Source organism: Triticum aestivum, chromosome 7B (assembly GCF_018294505.1).
Source record: "Triticum aestivum cultivar Chinese Spring chromosome 7B, IWGSC CS RefSeq v2.1, whole genome shotgun sequence".
Lineage (NCBI taxonomy): Eukaryota > Viridiplantae > Streptophyta > Magnoliopsida > Poales > Poaceae > Triticum > Triticum aestivum.
Genome location: NC_057813.1, coordinates 724590742 through 724606408, shown reverse-complemented (window position 1 = coordinate 724606408; position 15667 = coordinate 724590742).

Below are 15667 nucleotides of genomic sequence, written 5' to 3'. Positions count from 1 at the left end.
TATAATTAGTACAGTCCCAAATGCAATATTTTTATTTTTGCGGGTAGTAATCTTGTATTACTCACGAGGAAAGGTCATTATAATCTGCCAGAGCTAAATCTAGGGAAACTCAAGGTCCTGAACCAAGCCAGGTCATAGTCCTTATTTTGAGAATGGCTAATAAGAGTAATACAAGTTCTACGGAGGCTCATCAAATGCTTAATCTCTTTAACAGTAGCATAGTAAATCGATCTATCTAGATCTTGTGACTGAATCAGCTTCACGGCAACCATGGAATCCATCTCTATAGCAACTGGCAGTTCACTCCTCTGGATTGAAAGTGAGAGTCCTTCCATACAAGCACTGAGCTCCGCTTCCAATGCATCGCGACATGAGAAAAGCACTTTGCAAGCAGAGAAAATGATTGCACCTTTGTCATCCCACAAGACCATACCGGCTCCAGCTGCTCCATCATGATGAAAGGACCCGTCCAAATTCATTTCAACCCAGCCAACCGGAGGCAAACTCCATCTAGCCTCATGACCTGGCTGTATGGTTCTTCTTGCTGGTACGAGATAATCGATTTTCCTTTAGCAGGATCATCACACAGATAAGTTTTTAGCCCTATGAGGCAGTCCAAACAGCTTACCAAGAACCTTTTAGAAGATTCAGACCGAGGAGGAAGCTTCTGATGAACAACTTCATTGTGGACATGCTAGCACCGTCACAAGGTCATCAACATCATGGATCGTTCAATGTCCGGGAGAGGTTCTAGTGCATGCAGTAACCATTCTTTGCCCGTGTCAACAATTGTATTAATTTCTGGCAAGACCCAGACCTCTGCCATGGTATACCACAGTTCACGAGCAAGAGGACATCGTACAAAAGGGTGGAAATTATCCTCAATCTCGGTCGCACATAGGGGACATATTCCATCAGTTTCCAGACCACGCTTGTGCTTGTTTTGCCAAGTCGGTAAGGAGTTAACAGCAATCCTCCAAGCAAAGTTATGAACAGAAGGGGGTACCTCACATGTCCAGATTAGCTGCCGCCCTTTCCGCCGGCCATCAGGAGCAGAGCTCGAACCAGTTGGTGAATCCCGATTAACCTCTTCAATTCCAAAGTCATAAGCACTTTTAACTGAGAAGCGACTGTACTTACCCGGTCCCCAAGCTATCACATCCTCCTCTTGCCTGGGAGAAGCTCTAATTTTCAAAATTTCCATCACAGCAGCAGGTAAGAAATACTTCTGCAGCAAATTCACGTTCCAAGAGCCATTTTGTTCAACAGATCAGACACATACGGCATCCTACATGTCCCCGGGCAGTAATTGGTTTGAAGGAATGGGGATGAGGAATCCATCTGTCACGCAAAACTCGTATGCTTCTGCCATTACCCACTCTCCATAATATACCCTTCTTCAGTAAATCTAGCCCATGGCTAATAGCCTTCAATGACGAGGATGCGTTTCCACTAAAAACTGTGTCCTCCAGTTTGCCGTCAGGATAGTACCTGGCCTTTAAGATTTGAGCACCGAGGCTATGTGGTCTAGTAATAAGACGACAAGCTTTTCGAGCAAGAAATGCTTGATTAAAAATCCGAAAGTCTCTGAAACCGACTCCCCATCTGTTTTAGGTTGCATGAGCTTTTCCGAACAATGCCAATGTACTTTCCTTTTGCCTCTGGCCGATCCCCAATAAAAGCTCCTGACCATTCTCGTGAGCTCATCATAGACAGAGTATGGAAGCTTGAACACCCCCATGATGTATGTGGGAAGTGCTTGCGCAACTGACTTTATAAGTACTTCTCTGCCTGGCTGTGCTAGGTGACCATCACCCCACTGGATTAGTCATCTAGTTAAACTCATCTAGTTAAACTCATATGGAGATTCTGGAAATGTCCTTTAGACATCCGACCATCGGGTGTTGGAAGACCCAACTATTTTTCCTCACAAACCGTGGACTCCACATGCAGCACTTCTCGAACTTCCTCTTGCGCAATATCAGGGCAAGATTTACCAAATAATAAGGAGCATTTTTCACAATTTAGGTTTTGTCAGGTTGCCTTACCATACTGTTCTATTGCTGATTTCACAATTTCCGCTTGAACCTTGGAAGCCTAAAAAAATAACATAGTATCATCCGCAAATAATAAGTGTGAAACGCCCGGGGCGCACCTACACACTTTGATGGGAGTAATAACACCTGATGCCACCTTATGTTTGAGAATAGATGATAAACCGTCTGCCACAAAGAGAAACAAGAACGGTGAGGGAGGATCGCCTTGCCGAAGACATTGCGATGGTGCAAATGAATCCAAGAGGGTCTCATTTAATCTGACAGAGTATCTCACGAAGGTGACGCACGACATTATCCAGTCCACCCACTTGTGATAGAAACCCAACTTTTGCATCCCCTGCTTCAAGAACGACCAGTCCACACAATCATATGCTTTGGATAGATCAAGTTTATAAGCACAAAAACTCTTAGTTGGATCTTTTTCATGTTTTATATGATGAATACACTCAAAAGCAACAAGGGCATTATTTGTAACAAGTCTCCCCGGTATGAATGCACTTTATTCAGTTGAGATGACATCGTCCAGTAAAGGCCTCAAGCGATTAACAAGACATTTAGAGATGACCTTGTAAGTAACCTTACATAGACTAATTGGCCTGTAGTGGGTTAGGCTGATGGGGTTAGGAATTTTCGGTATCAGGACAATAGAAGTAGAGTTTTCCCCTTCCGGATATATTCCTGTCGTGAAGAAATCCTTTACTGCTGCAACCACACTATCTTTCAAGGTACTCCAGTTACGTTGATAAAAACGCGTCTGAAATCCATCAGGGCTAGGGGCCTTCAATGGCGCTATCTGAAGCAAAGCATTGGCAATTTCCTTCTCCCCAAACGGCGCACATAACCTCTCATTATCCTCCAATGAGATTTTTGTTTCTAACAATTCCAATACTTCAACAGCATCAAGGTTATTATCTGCCGAAAAGATGCCCTTGAAATATTCCATGGTCAAGCTTGCCATCTCATTAAAATCAGTGTGAACATTGCCAATGCTGTCTGTGATACTTCTGATCTTCTTTTTCCTCGCCCTCCACACAGCTTTACTTTGGAAATTTTTTGTATTCCTATCACCTTCTTTTAGCCACGAAATTCTGGACCTTCGTAACCATACCATTTCTTCCTGGTAGATGAGCTCATTCATTTTATCTGTGATTATACTGATTTCCTGTCTGTCCACATTCATGTTCATTAGCTCCTCAAGCTGTGATCGAGATTTAGCCAGCTCTCTCGCTACATTACCAAACTTCCTACTGCTCCAAGAACCCAGTGTTGCCATCGGTTTTTGTAGCGCTTACTGTAGCTTGCCAAGATTGTCGACGGAGCCCACCGAGTCCCAGTCATCTATTATCACAACCGTCAGAGGTACATACCGTTCCCAAAACACTTCATAACTCCTAGTCTTCGGCTTCACATGCCCTTGTTCCTGCTCCATTTCAATACCAATGCTACATGGTCAGAACAGAGGGACACCACATGTGTCACAGATGAGAACGGAAACAAATTTCGCCAAGTGTTAGTTGATGTAGCCCTGTCCAACCGAACCTGAACGTTGTTACTGCCACTGCGTTTATTGTCGTACGTGAATGGGATCCCTGAGAATCCCAAGTCCACCAATCCGCAAACCTCAGGGTGTCTCTGAATGCAATCAGTAAAATGCAATATGAGTGCTATATAAGAACAGAGTGCATGCATTTTGCTGTCGCTGCCGAGTAGGGCATTTTGGAGACCGAGCAGGCCTTAGTGTGTGATGTATATGTTTGTATGTGTAAAATTCAAAGCTGTAATGTGTATGTGTATAAAATTTCAGGATGAAATCCCTTGATTTGCGAGCTGCACAAAATAAAAACACAGACTTGGAGGATGAACAATATACATGCAACCCTGATTTTTTGTGTGTAGCTCTCATTTTAGACTATTTCGAGCTGAAAATGTACACACATGTACATTATGTCTCTAGGTAAATGTGTATTTTTTTTCAGAAGTTTTTGAAACTGAAATGTATGAATGTAGAAGTTTTTAAATCAAGGCCTCCATGGAGCTCGGTCTCCGTTTGGCATTTTCTCGCTACCAAAGTCACTTACCACCTAGACTGCAGAATAAAACTTACCTACAGTTGGGCTGGCCAGCGCTCTTCCATGCGCGTTCATGACGTCATGTCGGAGCTGAGGTTCACGGCTAGGACAGGAGCCTTTCATATCATCCTTGCGAGTGCGAGTCGTGCTGCATGCGCTCGTTTGTTCTAGCAAGCCTGGCTGTGCTCTGCGCGCAATTATTTGGAGCAACAACATATGGCGGAACACCTTTCATTCCTTAACATACATGGTAAAATACTTTAGAATAAATGTACAATGTTTGCGAGTTATTGTCGGTGTATAAAAGTACGGGTTTTTCTGTATCCCTTACTTATGCACGGGCAGTCGTAGCCACGCCCGCGCGCGGCAAGGCTTGGTAGGGCAGTGGAAGCATAGATACGAGACTACCAAGACAAGCATTCAAAGCCAATGAACAGCGAGAAGAAGACAAGCTGGACCTCCCCCGGCAACACCCTTGGCGGGGCGGCTTGCATAGCCGCCGCAAGGCCCTTGCCGGGGCAGCTTGCGAAGCACCAGCAACGCGATCACCCCTGAGGCCACTACTAGGAAAAGGGCTATAGATAATATGGACATTAATGGCGCACCACACATCTACTATATAGCAGTGGCGCACCATGTGTTGGTGCGCCATTAAACTCTAAATACTAATGGCGCACCACATCCATGGTGCGCCAGTACTAACATTTTTTTTATTTTTTTTTCAAAACTAGTAATCGCGCATCAGGGGATAGTGCGCCATTACTAGTTAACTAGTTAAACTAGTAATGGCGCACCACACCCTCGGTGCGCCACTACTATTTTTTTTCAAATGTTTTTAAAAAAAAAATTCAAAACTAGTAATGGCGCACCGTGGGTGTGGTGTGCCATTACTAGTTTAACTAGTAATGGCGCACCACTCCCACGGTGCGTCATTACTAACTTTGACCCAAAATTCCATCGAATGCACCCCCCCTCCCCCCCCCCGACCGCTTTTTCAGTTTTAAAAAAAAAGAAAATGATGGAAATGTCAAAAAAATAAAAGAAAATAAGTTTCTCATGTGATATGTGGTCTACTTGTTGGGAAAATTTATAAATATGAATTTCGACTTTATCTGCAAAATCTCTGTGGAATTTGTAAAATAGGCATAACTTTTGTATATGAACTCGGATTAAAAAGTTTTTTATATGAAAAATCATCTACTCGAAAAGTTACATTATGTATGATGAGACATGTCAATTAATAGTATGCTTTCTCATTTCAACCTCAATTATTCTCTAATTGGCAAGCATCATGTGGTGTGGAAAGATCTACGCACATATGGCCAATCAAATATATTTGATCATGATTTATTATTGTTGACAATTATCTCTATGGTAAATGAGTTGGGAGGCGAAACATTAAGCCCCTATCATTCTCTGTCTTCAATGGATGTCGTTTTTCTACAAATATGATTTGAGTACTAGTAATCATAGAAGACTATATGATGATTGAGTATATGGAGCTTTTACTTAGACTTTGTTGAGAATAAGTTGAATTGCAGTTGTCTGGTGACTAGGAACATAGGTTGTTAAGTTTCAAGAGAAGGCATTTGTTTGAACCGTAAAATGTGAATTGATTGCTACTTATCATGATGACTTTTATGAGAAAGAGTTTCTATTATCGTGCTAGAAAAAGTGACTCGAATTATCAATGATCAACCTTATGCACTATGCAAGCATTCACACTTCATAATTTTTTTAATCATTTACCTACTCCAATGTATCTATATTTTATGAAGTATTGATGTCATGTTTACAAAAAAAAATATGGTTGCGGTGCAATTTTATATGATTTGAATGGAAATAACCCGGACTGATGCTATTTCAGCAGAACTACTGTGGTGTTATTTTTTGTGTAGAAATAAAAGTTCTCCAAATGCACCGAAACTTTTTGACGATTTTTCAGAAGAAAAGAGGCATTAGCAGCTTCGTGGGAGGGCCAGAAGAGCCACGAGGAGGCCACTACCCACTAGGGTGCGCCAGAGGCCTTGCCCGTGTGGTGGTGGGTAGTGGTCCCCTCGAAGCCCATCTGGACGTGAGACCGACTCCAAAAAATCCTATAAATACAGAAACCCCCAGATATAATCCTAGGTCAGAAGTTTCGACGCCGCAAGCCTCTGTAGCCATGAAAAATCAATCTAGACCCTGTTCCGGCACCTTGCCGGAGGGGGAAATCATCACAGGAGGCTATCTTCATCATCTCGGCGGCCACCATAATAAGGATGGAGTAGTTCACCCTCGGGGCTGAGGGTTTATACTAGTAGCTATCTGTTTGATCTCTCTCTCTCTCTCTCTCTCTCTCTCTATATATATATATATATATATATATATATATATATATATATATTTTCCCTACTACCGCGTGTAGTTATTCCCACTTATGTTTCATACGTTTTAGGTAGTATCTATCATATCGGAGAGTATGTACGCGTAGTATGTAGTATATAAGAATGTTTAGGTAGTATATATACTACTTTTTTGGTAGTATGTATCATATTTTGCGCATACTCTATTTCACGTATAAATATGTACGTATTTCACAAATACAATAAAATTATGACCTCACTTACAATTTTTTCATACAGATCACTTGGGAGTATGTTAGATATAATATATGAACATACTAAAAATAATAAAGTAGAGTATATACTACCACATGATAGTATATGAGAAACTGGTGTAGCTACACCCGGTAGTAGGATGCATTTTCCCTATATATATATATATATATATATATATATATATATGTCGGTCTATTCTGCTAATATTAGCAGAATAACTATTCTGCACACCACTTCGGCACTGCACGCTCAACAGAAGCGCACTGCATTATTTTGACGACGAGCACTGCAATAGAGACTAGTGAATTTCTCGTCGGAAAAAACTACACACGTTAATTTTTCGGTACTGTTTTCGCTCTAATTTTTTAACCGTTTATCGGAATGAGGCGTGTAATATACCGTTGAAAAGCTATGGATTAGGCGCAACTTCAACATGTTGAACATTTTTCGAGATTCCACATGGTTTAAGAGCAGTTTTGAAAATGGTGCGGCATTTGACGAGTGGCAGCGAGCGTTTTTTCGAGATCTCTTCTAAACCGCTCGTCGGAATGAAGCAAACGATACGCCGTTGGATAGATATCATCGAGGCGCATCTTTTCCATATACAAATCTTTCTCTAATTTGTTACGGTTTAAGAGCAGTTTCAAATTTACTAAATCGCGGAATTCTGTTTTTCAAAAAAATTCAAATTTTCGGTACTGTTTTCGCTCTAGTTTTTTAACTGTTTGTCGAAACGAGGCGTGTCATATATCGTTGAAAAGCTATGGACAAGGCGCAACTTTCATATGTTGCAATGTTTTTGAGATTCCTTGCGGTTTTAAGTTAATTTTGAAAACCGTGCGGCGAACGACGAGTGGCAGCGGCTGTTTTTCGCGAATTTTTTGCAAACCGCTGGTCGGAATGATTCAAACGATACGCCGTTGGAAAGGTATCAACGAGGCGCAACTTCTTCATGTAGAACACTCTCCCTAATTCTTTACGGTTTAAGAGGAATTTAGAATTTACCGAAATACGGACACTCTGTTTTTCGCGACACCCAAATCGACGTGGGTACTTCATCCGACTGAAAACCGCACTGCAACGGGCGAAAAAACCACACTGCATCACACGGGTAAGAGAACTGCATGGGTTCTTTTGTCGGACATAAATTTTTTCAAACGAGAGGTGGGGTGCGCTTCACATCGGGCGTAAGTGGACCTCAACACTTCCAAAAGTGAACCACGACGCTGCCGAAAGGGAACCACATGACATTTTTGTTGATATTTTTCATACTTAATATTTGTGTTAGAAGCGTATACCAAATGCGTGGACCATATGGACAAAGTGAGTGAACCGTACTGCATCAAGAAGTGAACCGCATTAATTCTTCTACCCTTTCACATTTGGGAGTAAGTGAATCATACTGCAATGTGGACCAAATCGAAAACAACAAACAACATATCACACACACTGCTTCAAATAAAAAACCGCACTGCAATGTCGACCAAGTAACTGCACGCGGGTTTAACTATATTGCTTTTGCTATAATTTTAAAATGAGGCATGTGATACTTGCATTGTTCTTGAGCCCAGAGTGAGCTTCGAGAGAGTTCAAAGTGAACTCCCACACATATAAAAAGTGTACTGTGGTTTTTTTGGCCATCATTCTTTTTAGTTATCCACTTTTTTCTCTTCTGGACTACATGGTGGAGCCTAATAAACTGCAGAAGCCCTTGGGGAACAGAGTTAACTCGCAAAAACTACAGTGAACATTTTTCTCTTTTGTTTTAGTTTTTTTCTCTTTGTTGCTCTGCTCTCTCACACAAAAAAACTAAAGTAAACTGATCTGATAAAAAAACTAACAAGCAAAAACTTTAGTGCATTGCGCCACTGATCCGAATTACAGCATGCCCCAAGAAACTGCACTGCATTTCTCAAACAAAACGGAACCGCACTGCAGCACCCTGGGCAACCGATCCCAAGCAAACTGCACCTGTCTCCCAACGCCCTCATGTGGTCGCCGGCGCCTACTTTTTTCACCATGGGAGCTCAGTCAAGCCTTTTCCTGCTCAAATCAGTACGGCGTTTCCGCCAACTGCGGAAATGAAGAAGTGAGCTACGAGGTGTCATGAGACAAACTTAAAACAAAAACAACCTTTTTTGTTCAGAGATACACTTCCTCTTAAACTGCAGGCGAACAGAAGGAGAGAAGCCACAGGTGAGGTGCCCACACACATGGACGAGCTGCACGGCACGCCAGGGCGAGCTGCATTGCACGTTGGTGGCACTGCACGCCAGGGAGGGTCGCGGAACTGCATGCCATCGTATGGCGCACTGAACGCCATCGCTGGCCGAACTGCACGCGATTCGCCGGGGATGGACATGTACTGGACCTCACCGGAGGGAGTTTGCGGGGAGAGGAGGAAGAAAGAAAGGAGAGAGGGAAGGGCAGAGAGCTTGATGCCGCCGTAGAGGAAGGAGCTGCAGGAGGATCCCGCCGTATCCGCCTCCAGGAAGGCGTGGGAGGAGAGAGGTGGCGGATCTTGCCGGATCCGTGACCGGCTAGCACGGGAAATCGGCTGTGTAGGAGGATCCAGTCGGCGGGCAGGCACGGGAGGACGGAGGTGGAGGAGGATCCCGCCGGATCCATCGCGGACAGACACAGTAGGAGGGGGTGGACGAGGGTCCTGCCGGATCCGTCGTCCGCAAGGCACGGGAGGACAGAGGTGGAGGTGGATGACGGGGGGCGGTGGTGGTGCCGGGTCGTCGCCGGGCAGGCACAATAGGAGGATCCAGATCGATGTTGGAGGGCACCATGGCCGGCGTCGCAAGAGGAGGCAGGAGGGTGAGCACGGGTTGGAGGAGGGGCAGCACACAATGGGGTCCAGCAGCGCAGGGAAGGCGATGGGAAGGGGCACGCCGGCGGCGGTTGGGGGAGGAAGGTGAGGAGGTGGGGGTCGTGCGTCGGGGGGATGGGGATGGGGCGGAATGATGGCGGACGGATCCCGCCATGGCCACGAGATGGGCCGGCGTGGAGGGGGTTGGGGGCGCGCCGGCCATGGGAGGTAGGTGAGGCGCGCCGGCCATGGGAGGTAGGTGGGGCGCGCCGGCCATGGGAGGTAGGTGGGGCGCGTCGGCAGTGGGAGGGGGTTGAGGGCTCACCGGCGGTTGGTGGGAGTTGGGGACGCACCAGTAGTGGGCTAGGTGGGGCGGAGAGGGCGTCGGGCATGTTAGGGTGGGAGGTGTTAGCAGAATAAAGTATGGTGTGCAGAATAAGACTCTTAGAGGGTGTTATTAGAATAGACCCACCCTATATATATATATATATCATGTTCTTGATTTGGCAAGATCTTGATGTATCACGAGCTTTGTTAATATAGTTGGATCATATGGTGTTTCTCCTTCTCTATCTTTTTGTGATGAATTGAGTTTTCCCTTTGAGGTTTCGTTATTATCGGATTGAATACTTTGTTGGATTTGAGAGCACTTGTTGTATGTCTTTCCACTCAGCTCCCGGATTCCCGGGGTGGCATTGGGGTAATCTATGCATAGGGGTTGATGCAAGTTTTCGTCCTTGTTTCTCTGGGAGAAATCTTGGGGCAATCTTTGAAGTTCTTTGTGTTGGATTGAGTATTATGAATCTGAAATTGTTTTGATGCATATCGTATAATCAACTCACGGATACTCATGGTGATATTGGAGTATCTAGGTGACATTAGAGTTGGTTGATGTGTATGATATGGTGTTATTTTAGTACGAACTCTTCGGCTGTTTGTGACACTTATATGGATATAGCTCGATAGATTGATCGGAAAGGATAACTTTGAGGTAGTTTGAGTACCCTACAAACAATTATATTAGCATTGTTGAGAGATTGCATCGCACGTTGAGGGATGGTTATATAATCCAATTATATTAGCATTGTTGAGAGATTGCATTAGCCCAAGTATGAACCCTAGGCCTTGTTCTCAAGCATTGCAATTCCGTTTGTGCTTACTTATATTACATGCTACCTTGCTGTTTTTTATTGTTACTATTACAGAAATTAATATCTAATATCATTACTACACTTGTATCACCATCTATTCGCCGAACTAATGCACCTATACATTTTACCATTGTATTTGGTGTGTTGGGGACAAAAGAGACTTTTTGCTATTTGGTGCAGGGTTGTTTGAGAGAGACCATCTTCATCCTACGCCTCTCACGGATTGATAAACTTAGGTCATCTACTTGAGGGAAATTTGCTAATGTCCTACAAAACTCTGTGCTTGGAGGCCCAACACGAGTCTACAAGAACCAATTGTGTAGTAGACATCAGACGACCATGGCGACCATGGCAACAACCGCGTTGGTGCAGTAGCTGCTTGTAGCGCCAGCTTCTACTGATGAGTGCAGGAGGCCCTACTTCACCTATAAGCATGTGATGACCCACCCTGAGATCGCCATGGCGTAGGAGAGGTGCTACGATGACCTCTCTCATACCAGGGAGGACTGCACTTACGGTGTCATCCAGAGGTTCTGAGTGGAGGGGCTCAACTATGGGACCAACGATGGGACCGCCTCGCGCCTCTGCGACGCCGCCTGCCCGCTGATGCAGAGCAGCCTCCGTGATTCCGACAACTCTTCTTATTCCACCTGATTCCGGCGACCATCGCTGGTGTTTGTTTCTATTTCCGCACGTATGTTTCCTAGCTCAATTTTTCGGGAATAAAAAGTGTCGATCTGTCAAGCTAGATCTAGCTCGGTCGCTCTTCAGTATGAACTTCGTACCAACTCTTGTCCCATCGTGTCTCGTCCTTGTGGCTTGTCATAGCTGTTAACTAATGTACTTTTCATGTATTTGTTTGTTTGTTTCTTTTTGCGAAGAGGTCGCGCTCCGTTTTTCCAACTTCCATTACCACATTCATCCCAAAGCAGCAGGTGCCGCATCCTTGAACAAACGACACAGGGCATAGATTAAGGATCAAACAATTGATAGGAGTACGGTGTGGTTAGGTCTCAGTTGATTGAGACTTAACGAAGTCTCAGTTAAGTGATCCAACATACCAAAAATAAGAAGAAGAAAATGATAATTTGCACGGATCTTCATGTAAGATCTCATGAATATAGCATCGCAGAGACTTTTTTAGACTCACTCAATCTAGTAATCCTGATAGGAGTAACAGGAAGATTAAAGTTTTTGGCATGATTTGCCATAGAAATATGATCAATTAGTAATTCTCCATCATTAGTTCCATCTCCAGAATCATGTTCAGAAGATAGGGTGTGGGAGCAGTATAATTTCTTCTATGTCCCTAGAGCCGGATTAACTGACAGGAAATTGCTCTCCAGGAGATGCGTAGATCATTATTGCTAGAATCGATGCTATTACTGATGAAATAAGGTTTCCCGCAGAATGTGTCCCGCCTTGAAGATCATCGGTGTTGCGGCCACCCACACGTCCCCGGGGAAAGGGGGAGGTGTGGGAGCGGACGCATCCTGACCGACACACCCTTGTGTCGGTGATGGGGAGCACATCGGCGCCGCCCATCCCTCCAGCCCAAACTCCCCGCACCCGACACACCCCCTGTGGCCCCGACTTGGCATCCAACGCAGAACTGCGCATGGCCACTGACACAGCCCCGGCTAGCTACAAGGAGGACCCACCAGGCCCGCCGCCAACCCCCGAGGAAACTCACCAGGGACTTCAACTGCGCTGATGTCGCCGTCTAGCCGGCGGGACGCATTGAAACCGACCAGCCGCCCACCTGCCACCGTCGCTGCATCTCGGCCCCCACCATCCACGACCATGGCAGAGGCGGATGCCCACAACTTGCGCTGCTCCCCGCCCATGCTGCCTGTGCCCAGATCTTCCCGCACGCCGACAGGGCCAGCGCCGCCGGAGCGCACGGCGCCCCACCATGTCTCAGCCCCTTTATGCTGTCACCCGCAGACCGTGTTTCGACTGCCGCACCTCGAGGAAAACATTTTGCCACCGCCTGACCTTGGAACCCGCGTCCGTCGGCCCGAGCAGGGAAAGGAGGAACACCCAACCACCGCCCGTGTTAGCACGGCTTAGCCCACCAACACGTCGAGGCGGCGAGAAGGGGAGAGAGACACGACGAGGACGGACCATGGGCCAACACTAGGGTCCCCCCCCCCCCCCGGCGCTTGTGGGTGCTTTGCAGGAGGGGATGGAATTTCGCATTTAGTGTGAGCCTGTCATCAATGCTATTACTAGCTTCATTACTTTGCCTTTTATTAGATGATGGAGAATCACCATAAGTACCGACGGCAACAAGCATTCCAGTTTGTCCTTAGGGGAGGTGAGCAAGATGTACTAATTTGTTGATCTCCTACAAGAAAAACATAAGTATGGTCACCGAAGACTCCTTCAGTAGATGGAGGTGAACTTTCTAGGTCTCTACATCACATTAACACACGAATGAGTCAGGTCTATGCAGAGTTGACAAGTGAATCTCTAAAGACACAACAACATGGGATCTCAGCATAGGCAACAATTATCTCAATTCAATTATCAAGGGCAATAGGGCACTTTGCTAACTTTCACATGGGCCTTTCACATATTATTGTTTGGCACCCTCAGAAGAAGTCTAGAACAAGGTCTTTCCGGCTCGGGTGTGGGAGGGGCGATGACATTGGCGCGCTTTCAGCTCGCTCCAGTGCTTATAGTCGTTGCTATGTGGTCCCTAGACCTGGTTGTAATTTATGTTACTTCTGGTGCTCTTTGTAGTGCCATGAGATATTTTAAATAGATCAAAAGTTTTAACTGAAAGAAGAAGTCCAATGAGAAAGAGAACGTAAGGAAGCATCAGCAGTTTTCATCCATGTAGAACCACAGCGACGGGCTCTATTGAGCTTAATCACATTATGGAGGCGCATACTGAATTGAGGGACCTATAGGGCTAACAGTGACATTGAGTTGATGTTCACCCCCCACCCCACCCCCCCACAGATGCAAGAGCTGCAACATACTCCCTCTGTCCCAAATTTTTTGTCTTAGATTAGTCTAGATATGGATGTATCTAATACTAAAACGTGACTTGATACATCCGTATTTAGACAAATCTAAGACAAGAATTTTGGGACGGAGGGAGTACAAGGGTGTCCTATATGTAGCCACACAGTAGTGATATACATTCAGTACGACTATAACATGCCAGAAAATCTACAACATTGATGCTTGTGCGAAATAAACTCACTGTCAACATCTCAGCAGCAATATGTCCATAAGCAGAGCGATCTAGGTCATCACTAGAGACAATGGAAAGAGCAACTGAAAAGTCCGACCGCATCACTGCATGAAGATCGTTATGTTGGAAAGCTAGTGCATACCGATCATTACCGCATGTACCTCCACTTCCAACACCTCGTAGCAGTTTAACAGAAAGCGACATGCGACAAGCTGCAAATACAATTGTTCCATCATGTGTCCTGAGGAGCATATATCGGTCCCCAAAGTACCATCTGATGCCCAAAAAGACCTGTACACCAAAAGGGCAGCCATATTTTTTGGCGGCGGTGGCAAGAACAGGTTTGGGGCATCATATTTTTGTTCTGTTTCCCTCTAGGAATTCTGCAGTGGCATCTTCCCTTTAATGATATCTCCGGTTGTGAACCACTGCGTATTATTAAGTTATGTCATGTAACCACCAGTAACTTGACCAGTGCCTCCATTGGTGTAGCTTCTTTACCATGTGTCATGCCTGAATTATGTAATGCCAGAAATCCTAGACAAGCACAATGACCTTGTTGCATGATGTTTGACGTCCTCCTCATATATTTTTGCCGCTCCACCAAGAGGTCGCAAGCTTATGAAGAGAGATAAAGGGAGAGAAACTCAATGCAACGAAGAAGCTTGAGATGGCACAAACCATGGCGTCCATGACTAGCCTATCGCAGTCACGCCAGCAAGTTCACCGGCAGCAGGTTGACCGAAGAAAATATAGTCAAACTACACTCCTCTAAGGCATGAGCCATATTTTCTCTGGAAACCCAATATCTGGCTGCGCAAAATTGGTTCGCGAGAAAGGTGATAGATAGACGTTCCACACAAATGATATTGACTGGAGACACTTGGTCAACTCAACTACTCAAGCCCAGACGTCTCTGATTACAACTCAGAATTTGATGATACGCACACAGTCAGGCCTTGAACTATCCTTGCATGAAGAGATTGAAAGCGGGTACCCCTTGTGTGAAAAAAAAAACCACCGCAAGATGTAGTCTACAATTTTCCTTGAGCGCGATGCGGTGTAACGATGATCCTCGTAGGAATGGAAGTACCATCAACAACTCTCCTAAATTATTGCTTGACTAGTGCCATCCCTTTTTCTATTCCTTTCCACACAGTGGACGCGGTAAACACTGGATCCAACAAATTCCCATTGGGGCCAGTATTATTTTGCACCTAGCAATCATGCACATAAGCCCTCCAGACCGTCGACCAATCGCCAAGCTTGTTTTGCTAGAAGTGCTTGGCTGAAGGACACATATCACGAAAACACATACCACCCTTTGATTTAGGGAGCACCATTTTGTCCCAATTCAACTATAACATATTCCATTTTACTTTCTTTAGGATCCACCAACATATGCCGGACTAGCTTGAAGTGATCAATATTTCCTTCTTCCCAGGAAGCATCTGTCTCTCCCGTTAACTTGCTTCCCAATACTCGTAACAGCAAAGTAAAAGAAACCAAGCCCACGAATGTGAAATAAATATCTGCGGCATAAGACCTAGCTTGTTACAGACATGGGCCTGCCATTGGAATTGAAACAAATACCAACGCAAGGTCATCCCCGACACCGGCAGAGAGCCAAGTGGAGTTTCTCACAGGCACGACCTGTGCGCTTTTAATTACAGGCTACTGTTACGACAAGACGTATGGGAACGACGACATAAACACAGCCTTGGCGAGCCGAGGCGTACATGGTGAAAGGAGAACCTGAACAAACAC